At 42.8% G+C, this 17,616-nt stretch overlaps 26 pseudogenes; all 26 read left to right on the forward strand.

Annotated features, from left to right (window-relative positions):
* Positions 1–883: 883 nt before the first annotated feature.
* On the forward strand, positions 884–1,002 carry LOC148254081 (5S ribosomal RNA; annotated as a pseudogene).
* Positions 1,003–1,208: 206 nt separating this feature from the next.
* On the forward strand, positions 1,209–1,327 carry LOC148254082 (5S ribosomal RNA; annotated as a pseudogene).
* An 886-nt stretch (positions 1,328–2,213) lies between these two features.
* Positions 2,214–2,332, forward strand: LOC148254083 (5S ribosomal RNA; annotated as a pseudogene).
* Positions 2,333–2,892: 560 nt separating this feature from the next.
* LOC148254084 (5S ribosomal RNA) lies at positions 2,893–3,011 on the forward strand (annotated as a pseudogene).
* Positions 3,012–3,217: 206 nt separating this feature from the next.
* On the forward strand, positions 3,218–3,331 carry LOC148254085 (5S ribosomal RNA; annotated as a pseudogene).
* A 242-nt stretch (positions 3,332–3,573) lies between these two features.
* Positions 3,574–3,692, forward strand: LOC148254086 (5S ribosomal RNA; annotated as a pseudogene).
* A 205-nt stretch (positions 3,693–3,897) lies between these two features.
* Positions 3,898–4,016, forward strand: LOC148254087 (5S ribosomal RNA; annotated as a pseudogene).
* Positions 4,017–4,768: 752 nt separating this feature from the next.
* On the forward strand, positions 4,769–4,887 carry LOC148254088 (5S ribosomal RNA; annotated as a pseudogene).
* Positions 4,888–5,093: 206 nt separating this feature from the next.
* LOC148254089 (5S ribosomal RNA) lies at positions 5,094–5,212 on the forward strand (annotated as a pseudogene).
* A 206-nt stretch (positions 5,213–5,418) lies between these two features.
* LOC148254090 (5S ribosomal RNA) lies at positions 5,419–5,537 on the forward strand (annotated as a pseudogene).
* A 3,442-nt stretch (positions 5,538–8,979) lies between these two features.
* LOC148254091 (5S ribosomal RNA) lies at positions 8,980–9,098 on the forward strand (annotated as a pseudogene).
* Positions 9,099–9,303: 205 nt separating this feature from the next.
* Positions 9,304–9,422, forward strand: LOC148254092 (5S ribosomal RNA; annotated as a pseudogene).
* Positions 9,423–9,982: 560 nt separating this feature from the next.
* LOC148254093 (5S ribosomal RNA) lies at positions 9,983–10,101 on the forward strand (annotated as a pseudogene).
* Positions 10,102–10,307: 206 nt separating this feature from the next.
* Positions 10,308–10,426, forward strand: LOC148254094 (5S ribosomal RNA; annotated as a pseudogene).
* Positions 10,427–10,633: 207 nt separating this feature from the next.
* On the forward strand, positions 10,634–10,752 carry LOC148254095 (5S ribosomal RNA; annotated as a pseudogene).
* Positions 10,753–11,313: 561 nt separating this feature from the next.
* Positions 11,314–11,432, forward strand: LOC148254096 (5S ribosomal RNA; annotated as a pseudogene).
* A 560-nt stretch (positions 11,433–11,992) lies between these two features.
* Positions 11,993–12,111, forward strand: LOC148254097 (5S ribosomal RNA; annotated as a pseudogene).
* Positions 12,112–12,673: 562 nt separating this feature from the next.
* LOC148254098 (5S ribosomal RNA) lies at positions 12,674–12,792 on the forward strand (annotated as a pseudogene).
* Positions 12,793–12,999: 207 nt separating this feature from the next.
* On the forward strand, positions 13,000–13,118 carry LOC148254099 (5S ribosomal RNA; annotated as a pseudogene).
* An 874-nt stretch (positions 13,119–13,992) lies between these two features.
* LOC148254100 (5S ribosomal RNA) lies at positions 13,993–14,111 on the forward strand (annotated as a pseudogene).
* A 207-nt stretch (positions 14,112–14,318) lies between these two features.
* Positions 14,319–14,438, forward strand: LOC148254101 (5S ribosomal RNA; annotated as a pseudogene).
* A 561-nt stretch (positions 14,439–14,999) lies between these two features.
* LOC148254102 (5S ribosomal RNA) lies at positions 15,000–15,118 on the forward strand (annotated as a pseudogene).
* A 561-nt stretch (positions 15,119–15,679) lies between these two features.
* LOC148254103 (5S ribosomal RNA) lies at positions 15,680–15,798 on the forward strand (annotated as a pseudogene).
* A 553-nt stretch (positions 15,799–16,351) lies between these two features.
* On the forward strand, positions 16,352–16,470 carry LOC148254104 (5S ribosomal RNA; annotated as a pseudogene).
* A 207-nt stretch (positions 16,471–16,677) lies between these two features.
* Positions 16,678–16,796, forward strand: LOC148254105 (5S ribosomal RNA; annotated as a pseudogene).
* A 208-nt stretch (positions 16,797–17,004) lies between these two features.
* LOC148254106 (5S ribosomal RNA) lies at positions 17,005–17,123 on the forward strand (annotated as a pseudogene).
* Positions 17,124–17,616: the final 493 nt, after the last annotated feature.

The following is a 17,616-nucleotide window of genomic DNA, read 5'->3' on the forward strand; positions in this document are numbered from 1 at the left end:
TTTTCGGATGGTTCATTCGATGTTACGCGCGAATGGAATTATGAACCGCTGGTTCATTCGCAAAGGTGAGACACGGTGCCGGAGCATTTTACTTGATATTAGAATGAGAAGGAGAGATGCAGAGTGCACGCATATGGAAACAAATGACGAGAGGGGGGATGGAAGGAGAAAGAGTGTATGCATTTGCAGCGCAGAATGAAACATGAGCGATCATACCAGCACTAATGCAACGGATTCTTTCAAAACTCCGCAAGTTAAGGGTGCTTGGGCGAGAGTAGTACTAGGATGGGTGACCTCTTGCGAAGTTCTTATATTTCACCCATTTTCTTTGGAAGTCCTCGTGTTGCACCCATTTTTTTTGCAGATGATTCTTTCGACCTTAGGTGCGACTTAAATTATGGTCTCTAGGTTTATTTGCAAATATAAGTCAAGGCACCGTGGCATTTTACTTGATATTTGAACGAGTACGGGAGGTGCAGTGCGCACGCACAAGGAAACAAATGACGGGATGGGGAAGAAAGGAGAAGGAGTGTATGTATTTACAGCACTAATGCAACGGATTCTTTCAGAACTCCGCAAGTTATGGGTGCTTGGGCGAGAGTAGTACTAGGATGGGTGACCTCTTGCGAATTCCTTATATTTCACCCATTTTCTTGGGAAGTCCTCGTGTTGCACCCATTTTTTTACAGATGATTCTTTCCACGTTAGGCGCGACTTTAATTATGGTCCGCAGGTTTATTCGCAAATGTGAGTCACGGCGCCGTGACATTTTACTTGATATTTGAACGAGAACGGGAGGTGCAGTGCGCACGCACAAGGAAACAAATGACGGGAGGGGGAAGAAAGGAGAAGTAGTGTATGTATTTGCAGCGCGAAATTAAACAGGTGCGATCATACCAGCACTAATGCACCGGTTCCCATCAGAACTTCGCAGTTAACTTTTCTTGGGCGAGAGTAGTATTCAGATGGGTGACCTCCTGGGAAGTCCTCGTGTCGCACCAATTGTTTTTCAGACGGGTCGTTCGACGTTACGCGCGACTGGAACTATGGTCTGCTGGTTTATACGCAAATGTGAGTCAAGAAGCAGGGGCATTTTAATCAATATTAGAACGAGAATGAGAGGTGCAGTGTGAACGCACAATGAAATAAATGATGGGAGGGGGGAGGGAAGGAGAAGGAGTGTATGTATTTTCAGCACAAAATGAGACAGGTGCGATCATACCAGCACAAACGCACCGGATCCCATCAGAACTCCGCTGTTAAGTGTGCTTTGACGAAAGTAGGACAAGGATGGGTTACCTCTTGGGAAGTTCACGTGTTGCACCAATTTTTTTTCTCAGACGGGTCGTTCGACGTTGCGCGCGACTAGAACTATGGTCCGTTAGTTAATACACAAATGTGAGTCAAGATGCAGGGGCATTTTAATTTCTATTAGAACGAGAAGGAGAGGTGAAATGTGAACGCACCAAGAAACAAATGACGGGAGGGGGAAGAAAGGATAAGGAGTGTATGTATTTGCAGCGCGAAATGAAACAATTACGATCATACCAGCACTAATGAACCGTATCCCATCAGAACTCTCCAGTCAAGTGTGCTTGGGCGAGAGTAGTACTCGGATGGGTGACCTCCTGGGAAGTCCTCGTGGTGCAACCATTTTTTTCGGATGGGTCGTTCGACATTACGGACGAATGGAATTATGAACCGCTGGTTCATTTGCAAAGGTGAGTCACGGTGACGGGGCATTTTACCTCATATTGGAACGAGAAGGAGAGATACAAAGTGCACGCACAAGGAAACAAATAACGGGAAGGGGGATGGAAGGAGAAAGGGTGTATGTATTTGCAGCGCAGAATGAAACATGAGCGATCATACCAGCACTAATGCAATGGATTCTATCAGAACTCCGCAAGTTAAGGGTGCTTGGGCTAGAGTAGTACTAGGATGGGTGACCTCCTGCGAAGTCCTTATATTTTACCCATTTTCTTGGGAAGTCCTCGTATTGCACCCATTTTTTTGCAGATGATTCTTTCGACGTTACGCACTAATTGAATTATGGTTCGCAGGTTTATTCGCAAATATGAGTCACGGCTCCGTGACATTTTACTTGATATTAGAACAAAAACGGGAGGTGCAGTGCGCACGCACAAGGAAACAAATGATAGGAGGGGGAAGAAAGGAGAAGGAGTGTATGTATTTGCTGCGCGAAATTAAACAGGTACGAACATACCAGCACTAATGCAACGTATCCCATCAGAACTCCGCAGTTAAGTGTGCTTGGGCGAGAGTATTACTCGGATGGGTGACCTCCTGAGAAGTCCTCGTGTTGCAACCATTTTTTTCGGATGTGTCGTTTGACCTTACACACGAATAGAATTATGAACCGTTGGTTAATTCGCAAAGGTGAGTCACGGTGCTGGGGCAGTTTACTTGATATTAGAACCAGAAGGAGAGATGCAGAGTGCACGCACAAGGAAACAAATGACGGGAGGGGGGATAGAAGGAGAAAGAGTGTATGTATTTACAGCGCAGAATGAAACATGAGCAATCATACCAAAACATATGCAACGGATTCTATCAGGACTCTGCAAGTTAAGGTTGCTTGGGCGAGAGTAGTACTAGGATGGGTGACCTCCTGCGAAGTCCTTATATTTCACCCATTTTATTGGGAAGTCCTCGTATTGCACCCATTTTTTTGCAGATGATTCTTTCGACGTTACGTGTGACTTGAATTATGGTCCACAGGTTTATTCGCAAATATGAGTCACGGCTCCGTGACATTTTACTTGATATTAGAACAAAAACGGGAGGTGCAGTGCGCACGCACAAGGAAACAAATGATAGGAGGGGGAAGAAAGGAGAAGGAGTGTATGTATTTGCTGCGCGAAATTAAACAGGTACGAACATACCAGCACTAATGCAACGTATCCCATCAGAACTCCGCAGTTAAGTGTGCTTGGGCGAGAGTAGTACTCGGATGGGAGACCTCCTCGGAAGTACTCGTGTCGCACCAATTTTTTTCCAGACTGGTCGTTAGACGTTACGCGCGACTTGAACTATGGTCCGCTGGTTTATACGCAAATGTGAGTCAAGAAGCAGGGGCATTTTAATCGATATTAGAATGAGAAAGAGAGGTGCAGTGTGAACGCACAAGGAAACAAATGATGGGAGGGGGGAGGGAAGGAGAAGGAGTGTATGTATTTTTAGCACAAAATAAAACAGGCGCGATCATACCTGTACAAATGTACCGGATCTGAACTCTACAGTTAATTGTGCTTGGGCGAGAGTAGTACTCGGATGGGTGACCTCCTGGGAAGTCCTCGTGTTGCACCCATTTTTTTTCGGTTGGGTCGTTTGACTTTACGCGCGAATGAAATTATGAACCGATGGTTCATTCGCAAAGGTGACTAGAACTACGGTCCGCTGGTTTATATGTAAATGTGAGTCAAGAAGCAGGGGCATTTTAATCGATATTAGAACGAAAGGAGAGGTGTAGTGTGAACGCACAAGGAAACAAATGATGGGAGGGGGGAGGGAAGGAGAAGGAGTGTATGTATTTTCAGCACGAAATGAAACAGGTGCGATCATACCAGCACAAATGCATCAGATCCCATCAGAACTCCGCAGTTAAGTGTGCTTTTGCGAAAGTAGTACAAGGATGGGTTACCTCTTGGGAAGTTCTCGTGTTGCACACTTTTTTTTTCAGATGGGTCGTTCGACGTTACGCGCGACTGGAACTATTGTCTGCTGGTTTATACGCAAATGTGAGTCAAGACGCAGGGGCATTTTAATTGATATTAAAATGAGAAGGAGAGGTGAAGTGTGAACGCACCAGGAAAATAATGAAGGGAGGGGGAAGAAAGGAGGAGGAGTGTATGTATTTGAAGCGCGAAATGAAACAGGTGCGATCATACCAGCACTAATGCACCGGATCCCATCAGAATTTTGCAGTTAAGTGCGCTTGTGCGAGAGTAGTACTCGGATGGGTGACCTCCTGGGAAGTTCTCGTGTTGCACATATTTTTTTTCGGATCGGTCATTCGACGTTACGCGCTAATGGAATTATGAACCGCTGGTTCATTCGCAGAGGTGAGTCACGGTGCCAAGGCATTTTACCTAATATTAGAAGGAGAAGAAGAGATGCAGAGTGCACGCACAAGAAAACAAATGACGGGAGGGGGGATGGAAGGAGAAAGAGTGTATCTATTTGCAGCGCAGAATGAAACATGAGCGATCATACCAGCACTAATGCAACGGATTCTATCAGAACTCCACAATTAAGGGCGCTTGGGCGAGAGTAGTACTAGGATGGGTGACCTCCTGCAAAGTCCTTATATTTCACCCATTTTCTTGGAAAGTCCTCGTGTTGCACCAATTTTTTGGCAGATGATTCTTTCGACGTTACGCGCGACTTGAATTATGGTCCGCAGGTTTATTCGCAAATGTGAGTCACGGCGCCGTGGCATTTTACTTGATATTAGAACGAGAACGGGAGGTGCAGTGCGCACGCACAAAGAAATAAATGACGGGAGGGGGAAGAAATGAGAAGTCCTCGTGTCGCACCAATTTTTTTTCAGACGGGTCGTTCGACGTTACGCGCGACAGGAACTATTGTCCGCTGGTTTATACGCAAATGTGAGCCAAGAAGCAGGGGCAGTTTAATCAATATTAGAACGAGAAGGAGAGGTGCAGTGTGAACGCACAAGAAAATAAATGATTGGAGGGGGGAGGGAAGGAGAAGGAGTGTATGTATTTTCAGCACGAAATGAAACAGGTGCGATCACACCTGCACAAATACACCGGATCACATCAGAACTCCGCAGTTAAGTGTGCTTTGGCGAAAGTAGTACAAGGATGGGTTACCTCCTGGGAATTTCTCGTGCTGCAACCTTTTTTTTTTCAGATGGGTCGTTCGACGTTACACGCGACTGGAACTATGGTCAGCTGGATCATACGCAAATGTGAGTCAAGACGCAGGGGCATTTTAATTGATATTAGAACGAGAAGGAGATGTGAAGTGTGAACGCACCAGGAAACAAATGACGGGAGGGCGAATAAATGAGAAGGAGTGTATGTATTTGCAGCGCGAAATAAAATAGGTGCGATCATACCAGCATTAATGCACCAGATCCCATCAGAAATATACAGTTAAGTGTGCTTGGGCGAGACTAGTACTCGGATGGGTGACCTTCTGGGAAGTCCTCGTGTCGCACTAATTTTTTTTCAGACGGGTTGTTCAACGTTACGCGTGACTGGAACTATGGTTCGCCAGTTTATACGCAAATGTGAGTCAAGAAGAAGGGGCACTTTAATCGATATTAGAACGAGAAGGAGAAGTGCAGAGTGAACACACAAGGAAACAAATGATGGGAGGGGGAAGGGAAGGAGAAGGAGTGTATGTATTTTCTGCACGAAATGAAACTGGCGCGATCATACCTGCACAATTGCACCAGATCCAATCAGAACTCCGCAGTTAAGTGTGCTCTGGCGAAATTAGTACAATGATGGATTACCTCCCGAGAAGTTCTCGTGTTGCACCTATTTTTTTTTTCAGATGGGTCGTTCGACGTTACGCGGGACTGGAAGTATGGTCCGCTGGTTTATACGCAAATGTGAGTCAAGACGCAGGGGCATTTTAATTGATATTAGAACGAAAAGGAGAGGTGAAGTGTGAACGCACCAGGAAACAAATGACGGGAGGGTGACGAAAGGAGCTAATCTAGTGAGAGTGGAGGAAGAATATGTTAATGCTAGCAGTGACATGAGAATGACAATACATGTTTGTGATGTTTTCGGGGCAGAAGAGAGTGGTGAGTAGGGGAGAGAGTTATTGGAGGAAGAAGATTCTTGATGAGTAATTGAGACGTGCATAGATCGAGGGGGTTGTTGGGGGTATCTTTTGTTCGTTTAGAAGATAGAGCTATTGAACTTTTTAGAGAAATTGAAAAGAGAAGACAGGAGAAAGAGAGGGAGGGGAGACTGAAGACAAGGGCGAAAGGAAGACATGTAGCTGAAGGATCAAGGAAGTTAAAGAGACTAATATCCATTGTTAATTATGATGTCCCAAAAAAGGGGGATAGGAAGGGTGAGAGGAGTCAACATGCACATTGAGGAATGATTGGTCAGATTATTTCATGAATGATTGGTCAGATTATTTCATGAAATGTACGAGGTATCAATGACCACAAGAAGAGGATGGTTATCAAATGATGTTTGAGCATATGGAATCCTGATGTGATTTGTTTGCATGAAACCAAGATGGAGAGCATAACCGTTGGAGTTGTTAGCAGTCTATGGAAGATCAAGGTAGCGGATTGGAGAGAACTTCTAGAGTGTAGTAGGATGGGAGGCATCATTATTTTATGTAAGGAAGGGTGGTTAGACTGTGAGGATACTTTGGCAAGTGTTTGTATTGAGAAACTTGAACAATTTGGAGATTGAAAAATATGAGAGACTGTTGAATACCTTTTCTAGTGTGAACTTGGATGGAAGCATTGATACTCCCAAATGGTGCTTTGCGAATAATAGGTTTTTCACAGTCAAGTCTTTCTACAAGCATCTATTTAGATATGAAGATAAAGACATCAGATTCCCAATTCAGCAAATTTGGAAGGCTAAGGTGCCACCCCATACTTCTTCTTGTGCTTCGGAGACTAGTAGGAGTTGTATTTTGACTATTGATAATTTGAGTAAGAGGGGTAAAATCTTTCGTTAGTACTTGTTTTTTTGTGTAAGAGGGTTGAGGAGACTTGCAATCATGTCTTACTTTGGTGTTTGATCGTGTACAAGTTTTGGACTTTGGTTTATGGGTTCTTTGATAGGTGGGTGATGGCAGGATCGGTGCGTGATGAAACTTGGGCATGGAGGGGTGTGAGTGGTAGCATGAAGTATTTGGATGTAATTCCATTTATTATTTTGTGGGTTGTGTGGAAGGGGATGAATATGAAGGCTTATGAAGGGGTAGATAACGTGGATGGTTTTGACACACTTAAGAATAAATGGTTCTAAATTCTCTGTCTTTTGTTAATGAGTCATTCTCCTCTTTTGATGAGAGAGTTAGGGGATGTTATTGATACTTTGATCGAGACATGAGTTTGGCACCCCCTTGGTATCATTATTAATACCATATTATACACTTTATATTTTAAAAAAAATTATGACTTTCCTGATTAGGATTTGATTAAGAAATATTGAGAGTAATAAGTTGATTGTCTTGATGATCTTGGTTTTGTTGTCGATAATTTAATCAACTTGTAAATATATTGTAAATGGTTGTGCCCCCTTGGCACTCTAACATCAATACAACTCCACACAAAAATTAAGACTAACAAGATGACAAAATGCTACTCGAAATAAGATAAGAAATATCAATGCTAATAAGATTAGAAATAATATTAATAATACAAATAAAAAAAATTAAGTGATAGTAAAAATAAAATTATAAGGTTACTAAAACTATAATAATAGACTCCTAAATAGTAATAGTATTATATATTTAATAGAATTTAGTTTATAATATATTTAAGTAATCTATAGCTTTCCATTTTAGATCAATATGATATTTAAATTATAATATTATATTTATAGTAATTTTACATTCTTTAAGTTTATTTTTCACAATATTAGTTTCTTCTTTATCTTAGATGGAGAAATGACCTTGTTTGTTATTTATAACCATGATATACTGCAGTATACATGAGCATACACTGGTGGACTATGGAGCGCAAGCTCTGTTGGTGCTTGCATAAAGTTTGGTGTTAATTGTTCAAGTTTTTATTTTATAATTCATGATCTAGATTATTTTATGATTATTTCTAATGCTTTATGGTGGCTTCCATAAGTTGGGTTAATTTAATGTCTATTGTATCTTAAAGAACTTCATACGGAATTGCTCTTTTTCTGCTGTCAGGAACATGAATGCTTTGAACTTAGGAAGGGAAGAGACAAGGAACAACATAAAAAATCTATTCTTTTTAAAAATAATGAACAAGATGGTAATGCTGAGAACTCTAAGAAGGCAAACATGTAAGTATGAGTCTCCCCCCTTTGAGCAGTTTTCACGATTTGACATTTTTTTTCAGCCTGCTGGATCTTTTGAGATCTAAAAGCCTAATCAGATGGTAGAGAAAACTAAATCTGCTTTTATAAGGTCCCAATTGAAGTGGTTGACAATTAGTTTTGTATAAGAAATAATGGAAACATCACCATAGATTTCTCTTGCTATTATGCTAAAGAAATAGTAGAAATATCTATGAGAAAATTAGGAAAGCCAAGGGTAAGAAAGAAACTATATAGGAAGCTATATGGGATAAAGGCTGAAATACTCGGTTATCTCCAATATTTCCCCTCTAACTGAAGCTTTATAAATAAACCAAATCAAATAAAAAAACTTAAATCAAACAATAAAGAACAACATGTAACTTGACTTCCATTGACTATCATTCTTAATGAGGTAAATGATTAACTTGTAATGAGATTTATACTATGTTTAGATAAATTTTAGTGATAGGTAATTAATGTATGACAATAACAGTGATTGGATAATAATGACATAAGATGAGAATGTAATATTTTTTTATATTTGGATGCTTGTGTATTAATGTATGTTAATAACAACTGTTTTGTTTGGATGATAAGATGATATAATTATATTTTCAATCAAATTACTAATTTACCTCTGCTTTATTATATGTAATAATCAATGATATCTAAAAAATATGTAATGAAAAAAATAAATTATGTAAAAATATAATTAAATTTATATTTAAATAAATAATTATTACACATAATCAAATTAAATTTTTATATTTAATAAAATAAATAATTATTATTTATATTATCACATTAATTTAATTTTAATAAAAATAAAATTATTTATATATTAAAAACAAATAGTTGTAATTATATATTATTATATTAAATGTAAAATTATTTAAAGAAATAAAAAATTAAAATTGTATGTATTTGCAGCGCGAAATGAAACAGGTGTGATCAAACCAGCACTAATGCACCGGATCCATTTAGAACTCCGCAGTTAAGTGTGCTTGGGCGAGAGTAGTACTCAGATGGGTGACCTCCTGATAAGTCTTTGTGTCGAACCAATTTTTTTTCAGATGGGTCGTTAGAAGTTACGCGCGACTAGAACTACGGTCCGCTATTTTATACGCAAATGTGAGTCAAGAAGCAGGGGCATTTTAATTGATATTAGAACGAGAAGGAGAGGTGAAGTGTGAACGCACCAGGAAAAAAATGACGGGAGGTTGAAGAAAGGAGAATGAGTGTATGTATTTGCAGCGCGAAATGAAACAGGTACGATCATACCATCACTAATGCACCGGATCCCATCAGAACTCCGCAGTTAAGTGTACTGGGGCGAGAGTAGTACTCGGATGGGTGACCTCCTGGGAAGTCCTCGTGTTGCACCCATTTTTTTCGGATGGGTCGTTCGACGTTACGCACGAATGGAATTATGAACCGATGGTTCATTCGCAAAGGTGAGTCACGGTACCGGGGCATTTTATTTGATATTAGAACGAGAAGGAGAGATGCAGAGTACACGTATAAGGAAATAAATGACGGGAGGGGGGATGGAAGGAGAAAGAGTGTATGCATTTACAGCGCAGAATGAAACATGAGCGATCATACCAGTACTAATGCAACTGATTCTTTTAAAACTCCGCAAGTTAGGGGTGCTTGGGCGAGAGTAGTACTAGGATGGGTGACCTCTTACGAAGTCCTTATATTTCACCCATTTTTTTGGGAAGTCCTCGTGTTGCAACCATTTTTTTGCAGATGATTCTTTCGACGTTAGGCGCGACTTGAATTATTGTCCGCAGGTTTATTCGCAAATGTGAGTCATGGCGCCGTGGCATTTTACTTGATATTTGAATAAGAACGGGAGGTGCAGTGCGCACGCACAAGGAAACAAATGACGGGAGGTGGAAAAAAGGAGAGGGAGCGTATGTATTTGCAGCGCGAAATTAAACAGTTGCGATCATACCAGCACTAATGCACCGGATCCCATCAGAACTCCGCAGTTTAGTGTGCTTGGGCGAGAGTAGTACTCAGATGGGTGACCTCCTGGGAAGTCCTTGTGTCGCACCAATTTTTTTCCGAACGGGTCGTTTGATGTTACGCGCGACTGGAACTATGGTCCGCTGGTTTATACGCAAATGTGAGTCAAGAAGCAGGGGCATTTTAATCAATATTAGAACGAGAAAGAGAGGTGCACTGTGAACGCACAAGGAAAGAAATGATGGGAGGGGGGAGGGAAGGAGAAGGAGTGTATGTATTTTCACAACAAAATGAAACAGGTGCGATCATACCAGCACAAATGCACCGGATCCCATCAGAACTCCACAGTCAAGTGTGCTTTGACGAAAGTAGTACAAGGATGGGTTACCTCTTGGGAAGTTCTCGTGTTGCACCCATTTTTTTTTTCAGATGGGTTGTTCGACGTTACGCGCGACATGAACTATGGTCCGCAAGTTTATATGCAAATGTGAGTCAAGATGCAAGGGCATTTTAATTGATATTAGAATGAGAAGGAAAGGTGAAGTGTGATCGCACCAGGAAACAAATGACGGGAGGGGGAAGAAAGGATAAGGAGTGTTTGTATTTGCAGAGCGAAATAAAACAGGTGTGATCATAGCAGCACAAATGTACCGGATCCCATCAGAACTCCACCGTTCAGTGTGCTTGGGCGAGAGTAGTACTCGGATGGGTGAGCTCCTAGGAAGTCCTCGTGTTGCACCAATTTTTTTTTGGATGGGTCGTTCGACGTTGTGCTCGAATGGAATTATGAACCGCTGGTTCATTCGCAAAGGTGATTCACTGTGCCAGGGCATTTTACTTGATATTGGAACGAGAAAGAGAGATGCAGAGTGCACACACAAGGAAACAAATGACGGGAGGGGGGATGGAATGAGAAAGAGTGTATGTATTTGCAGCGCAGAATGAAACATGAGCGATCATACCAGCACTAACGCAACGGATTCTATCATAACTCCGCAAGTTAAGGATTCTTGGGCGAGAGTAGTACTAGGATGGGTGACCACCTGCGAAGTGCTTATATTTCACCCATTTTCTTGGGAAGTCCTCGTGTTGCACCCATTTTTTTGCCGATGATTCTTTCGACGTTACGCGCGACTTTAATTATGGTCCGCAGATTTATTCGCAAATGTAAGTCACGGCGCCGTGGCATTTTACTTAATATTAAAATGAGAACGGGAGGTGCAGTGCGCACGCACAAGGAAACAAATGATGGGAGGGGGAAGAAAGGAGAAGGATTGTATGTATTTACAGTGCGAAATGAAATAGGTGCGATCATACCAGCACTAATGCACCGGATCCCATCAGAACTCCGCAGTTAAGTGTGTTTGGCCGAGAGTAATACTTGGATGGGTGACCTCCTGGGAAGTCCTCATGTTGCAAGTATTTTTTTCGGATGGATCGTTCGACGTTACGCGCGAATGGAATTATGAACCGCTGGTTCATTCGCAAAGGTGAGTCACTGTGCTGGGGCATTTTACTTGATATTAGAATGAGAAAGAGAGATACAGAGTGCACACACAAGGAAACAAATGACGGGAGGGGGGATTAAAGGAGAAAGAGTGTATGTATTTGCAGCGCAGAATGAAACATGAGCGATCATACCAGCACTAACGCAATTGATTCTATCAGAACTCCGCAAGTTAAGGATGCTTAGGCGAGAGTAGTACTAGGATGGGTGACCTCCTGCGAAATGCTTATATTTCACCCAATTTCTTGGGAAGTCCTCGTGTTGCACCCATTTTTTTGCAGATGATTCTTACGACGTTACGTGCGACTTGAATTATGATCCGCAGGTTTATTCGCAAATGTGAGTCACGGCATCGTGGCATTTTACTTGATATTTGAACGAGAACGGGAGGTGCAGAACGCATGCACAAGGAAACAAATGATGGGCGGGGGAAGAAAGGAGAAGGAGTGAATGTATTTGCAGCGCGAAATTAATCAGGTGCGATCATACCAGCACAAATGCACCGGATCCCATCAGAACTCCGCAGTTAAGTGTGCTTGGCCGAGAGTAGTACTCGGACGGGTGACCTCCTGGGAAGTCCTCGTGTTGCAAAGATTTTTTGTCGGATGGGTCGTTCGATGTTATGCGCGAATGGAATTATGAACCATTAGTTCATTCGCAAATGGTGAGTATGGCGCCGGGGCATTTTACTTGATATTAGAACGAGAATGAGAGATGCAGAGTGGACGCACAAGGAAATAAATGACGGGAGGGGGGATGGAAGGAGAAATAGTGTATGTATTTGAAGCGCATAATTAAACATGAGCGATCATACCAGCACAAATGCAACGGATTTTATCAGAACTCCGCAAGTTAAGGGTTCTTGGGAGAGAGTAGTACTAGGATGGGTGACCTCCTGTGAAGTCCTTATATTTCACCCATTTTCTTGGGACGTTCTCGTGTTGCACACATTTTTTTGCAGATGAGTCTTTCGAAGTTACGCGCGACTTGAATTATGGTCCACAGGTTTATTAGCAAATGTGAGTCACGGCACCGTGGAATTTTACTTGATATTTGAATGAGAATGGGAGGTGCAGTGCGCACGCACAAGGAAAACAAATGATGGGAGGGGGAAGAAAGGAGAATGATTGTATGTATTTGCAGCGCGAAATTAAACAGGTGCGATCATACCAGCACTAATGCACTGGATCCCATCAGAACTCCGCAGTCAAGTGTGCTTTGGCGAAAGTAGTACAAGGATGGGTTACCTACTGGGAAGTTCTCGTGTTGCACCCATTTTTTTTTTCAGATGGGTCGTTCGATGTTACGCGCGACTGGAACTATGGTCGTCTGGTTTATACGCAAATGTGAGTCAAGACGCAGGGACATTTTAATTGATATTAGAACGAGAAGGAGAGGTGAAGTGTGAACGCACCAGGAAACAAATGACGGGAGGGGAAAGAAAGGAAAAATAGTGTATGTATTTGCAGCGCGTAATTAAACAGGTGCCATCATACTAGCACTAATGCATCGGATCTCATCAGAACTCCATAGTTAAGTGTGCTTGGGCGAGAGTAGTACTCGGATGGGTGACCTCCTGGGAAGTCCTCGTGTTGCACCCATTTTTTTTCGGATGGGTTGTTTGACGTTACGCGCGATTGAAATTATGAACCGCTGGTTCATTCGCAAAGGTGAGTCACGTTGCCGGAGCATTTTTCTTGATATTAGAACGAGAATGAGAGATGCATAGTGCACGCACAAGGAAACAAATGACGGGAGAGGGGATGGAAGGAGAAAGAGTGTATGTATTTGAAGCGCAGAATTAAACATGAGCGATCATACCAGCACAAATGCAACGGATTCGATCAGAACTCCGTAAGTTAAGGGTTCTTGGGAGAGAGTAGTACTAGGATGGGTGACCTCCTGTGAAGTCCTTATATTTCACCCATTTTCTTGGAACGTTCTCGTGTTGCACACATTTTTTTACAGATGAGTCTTTCGAAATTACGCGCGACTTGAATTATGGTCCACAGGTTTATTAGCAAATGTGAGTCACGGCACCGTAGAATTTTACTTGATATTTGAATGAGAATGGGAGGTGCAGTGCGCACGCACAAGGAAACAAATGACGGGAGTGGAAAGAAAGGAGAAGGAGTGTATGTATTTGCAGTGCGAAATTAAACAAGTGCGATCATACCAGCACTAATGCACTGGATCCCATCTTAACTTCGCAATTAAGCGTGCTTGGGCGAAAGTAGTAGTCGGATGGGAAGTGCTTGAGTCGCACCAATTTTTTTAGAGACGAGTCGCTCGATGTTACGTGCGACTGGAACTATGGTCCGCTAGTTTATACGCAAATGTGAGTTAAGAAGCAGAGGAATTTTAATCGATATTAGAACAAGAAGGAGAGGTGCAGTGTGAACGCACAAGGAAACAAATGATGGGAGGGGGGAGGGAAAGAGAATGAGTGTATGTATTTTCAGCACGAAATGAAACAAGTGCGATCATACCAGCACAAATGCACCGGATCCCATCAGAATTCCGCAGTTAAGTGTGCTTTGGCGAAAGTAGTACAAGGATGGGTTACCTCGTGGGAAGTTCTCGTGTTGCACCCATTTTTTTTTTCAGATGGGTCATTCGACTTTACGCACGACTGGAACTATGGTCCGCTGGTTTATACAAATATGTGAGTCAAGACACAGGAGCATTTTAATTGATATTAGAACGAGAAGGAGAGGTGAAGAGTGAACGCACAAGGAAACAAAAGACGGGAGGGGGAAGAAAGGAAAAAGAGTGTATGTATTTGCAACGCAAAATTAAACAGGTGGGATCATACCAGCACTAATGCACCGGATCCCATCAGAACTCCGCAGTTAAGTTGTGCTTGGGCGAGAGTAGTAATCGGATGGGTGACCTCCTGGGAAGTCGTCGTGTTGCACTCATTTTTTTTCGGATGGGTTGTTCGACGTTATGCGCAAATTGAATTATGAACCGTTGGTTCATTCACAAAGATGAGTCACGGTGCCGGGGCATTTTACTTGATATTAGAACGAGAATGAGAGATGCAGAGTGCACGCACAAGGAAACAAATGACGGGAGGGGGGATGGAAGGAGAAAGAGTGTATGTATTTGCAGCGCAGAATGAAACATGAGTGATCATACCAGAGCTAATGCAACGGATTCTATCAGAACTCTGCAAGTTAAGGGTGCTTGGGCGAGAGTAGTACTAGGATGGGTGACCTCCTACGAAGTCCTTATATTTCACCAATTGTCTTGGAAAGTCTTCGTGTTGCACCCATTTTTTTGCAGATGATTCTTTCGACGTTACGCGTGACTTGAATTATGGTCCGCAGGTTTATTCGCAAATGTGAGTCACGGCGCCGTGGCATTTTACTTGAAATTTGAACGATAACGGGAGGTGTAGTGCGCAAGCACAAGGAAACAAATGACAGGAGGGGGAAGAAAGGAGAAGGAGTGTATGTATTTGCATCGTGAAATTAAACAGGTGCGATCATACCAGCAGTAATGCACTGGATCCCATCAGAACTCCGCATTTATGTGTGCTTGGGCGAGAGTAGTACTCGGATGGGTGACCTCTTGGGAAGTCCTCGTGTTCCACCCTTTTTTTTTCGGATGGGTCGTTCAACATTATGCGCGACTGGAATTATGAACCGCTGGTTCATTCGCAAAAGTGAGTCACGGTGCCGGGGCATTTTTCTTGATATTAGAACGAGAAGGAGAGATGCAGAGTGCACGCACAAGGAAACAAATGACGGGAGGGGGGATGGAAGGAAAAAGAGTGTATGTATTTGCAGCGTAGAATGAAACATGAGCGATCATACCAGAACTAATGCAACGGATTCTATCAGAACTCCGCAAGTTAAGGGTGATTGGGCGAAGGTAGTACTTCGACGGGTGACCTCCTGCGAAGTCTTTATATTTCACCCATTTTCTTGGGAAGTCCTCGTGTTGCACCAATTTTTTTACAGATGATTCTTTCGACGTTACGCGCTACTTGAATTATGGTCCGCAGGTTTATTCGCAAATGTGAGTCATGGCGCCGTGGCATTTTAATTGATATTAGAACGAGAACGGGAGGTGCAGTGCGCACGCACAAGTAAACAAATGACGGGAAGGCGAAGATAGGAGAAAGAGTGTAAGTATTTGCATCGCGTAATTAAACAGTTGCGATTATACCAGCACTAATGCACCGGATCCCATTAGAACTCCGCAGTTAAGTATGCTTGGGCGAGAGTAGTACTCGGATGGGTGACCTCCTGGGAAGTCCACGTGTTGCACCCATTTTTTTCGGATGGGTCGTTCGACGTTACTCCCGAATGGAATTATGAACTGCTGGTTCATTCGCAAAGGTGAGTCACGGTGCCAGGGCATTTTACTTGATACTAGAACGAGAAGGAGAGATGCTGAGTGCACGCACAAGGAAACAAATGACGGGAGGGGGGATGGAAGGAGAAAGAGTGTATGTATTTGCAGCGCAGAATGAAACATGAGCGATCATACCAGAACTAATGCAACGGATTCTATCAGAACTCCCCAAGTTAAGCGCGAGAGTAGTACTAGGATGGGTGACCTCCTGCGAAGTCCTTATATTTCACCCATTTTCTTGGGAAGTCCTCGTGTTGACACTCATTTTTTTGCAGATGATTCTCTCGACATTATGCGCGGCTTGAATTATGGTCCGCAGGTCTATTCGCAAATGTGAGTCATGGTGTCGTGGTATTTTACTTTATATTAGAACGAGAACGGAAGGTGCAGTGCGCACGCACAAGGAAACAAATGACGGGAGGGGGAAGAAAAGAGAAGGAATGTATGTATTTGCAGGGTGAAATTAAACAGGTGAGATCATACCAGCACTATTACACCAGATCCCATCAGAACTCCGCAGTTAAGTGTGCTTGGGCGAGAGTAGTACTCGGATGGGTGAACTCCTGGGAGGTCCTCGTGTCGCACCAATTTTTTTTCAGACGTGTCGTTCGACATTACCCGCGACTAGAACTACTGTCCGCTTGTTTATACACAAATGTGAGTCAAGAAGTAGGGGCATTTTAATCGATATTAGAACGAGAAGGAGAGGTGCAGTGTGAACTCACAAGAAAACAAATGATGGGAGGGGTGGAGGGAAGGAGAAGGAGTGTATGTATTTTCAGCACGAAATGAAACAGGTGCGATCATACCAGCACAAATACAACGGATCCCATCAGAACTCCGCAGTTAAGTGTGCTTTGGCGAAAGTAGTACAAGGATGGGTTATCTCCTGGGAAGTTCTCGTGTTGCACCCATTTCTTTTTTCAGATGGGTCGTTCGACGTTACGCGCGACTGGAATTATGGTCCACTGGTTTATACGCAAATGTGAGTCAAGACGCAGGGACATTTTAATTGATATTAAAACGAGAATGAATAGTTGAAGTGTGAACGCACCAGGAAACAAATGAAGGGAGGGGGAAGAAATGAGAAGGAGTGTATGTATTTACAGCACAAAATGAAATAGGTGCGATCATACTAGCACTAATGCACCGGATCCCATCAGAACTCAGCATTTATGTGTGCTTGGGCGAGAGTAGTACTCGGATGGGTGACCTCCTGGGAAGTCCTCGTGTTGCACCCATTCTTTTTCAGATAGGTCGTTCGACGTTACGCGCAAACGAAATTATGAACCGCTGGTTCATTCGCAAAGATGTAGAGTGCACGCACAAGGAAACAAATGACGGGAGGGGGGATGGAAGGAGAAATAGTGTATGTATTTGCAGCGCAGAATGAAACATGAGCGATCATACCAGCACTAATGCAACGGATTCTATGAGAACTCCGTAAGTTAAGGGTGCTTGGGCGAGAGTAGTACTCGGATGGGTGACCTCGTGCGAAGTCCTTATATTTCACCCATTTTCTTGGGAAGTCCTCGTGCTGTACCCATTTTTTTGCAGATGATTCTTTCAACGTTACACGCGACTTGAATTATGGTCCGCAATTTTATTCGCAAATGTGAGTCACGGCGCCGTGGCATTTTACTTGATATTATAACGAAAACAGGAGGTGCAGTGCGCACGCACAAGGAAACAAATTACGGGAGGGGGAAGAAAGGAGAAGGAGTGTATGTATTT

This window comes from Carica papaya, chromosome 5 (genome assembly GCF_054855325.1).
Source record: "Carica papaya isolate Zhongbai chromosome 5, ASM5485532v1, whole genome shotgun sequence".
NCBI lineage: Eukaryota > Viridiplantae > Streptophyta > Magnoliopsida > Brassicales > Caricaceae > Carica > Carica papaya.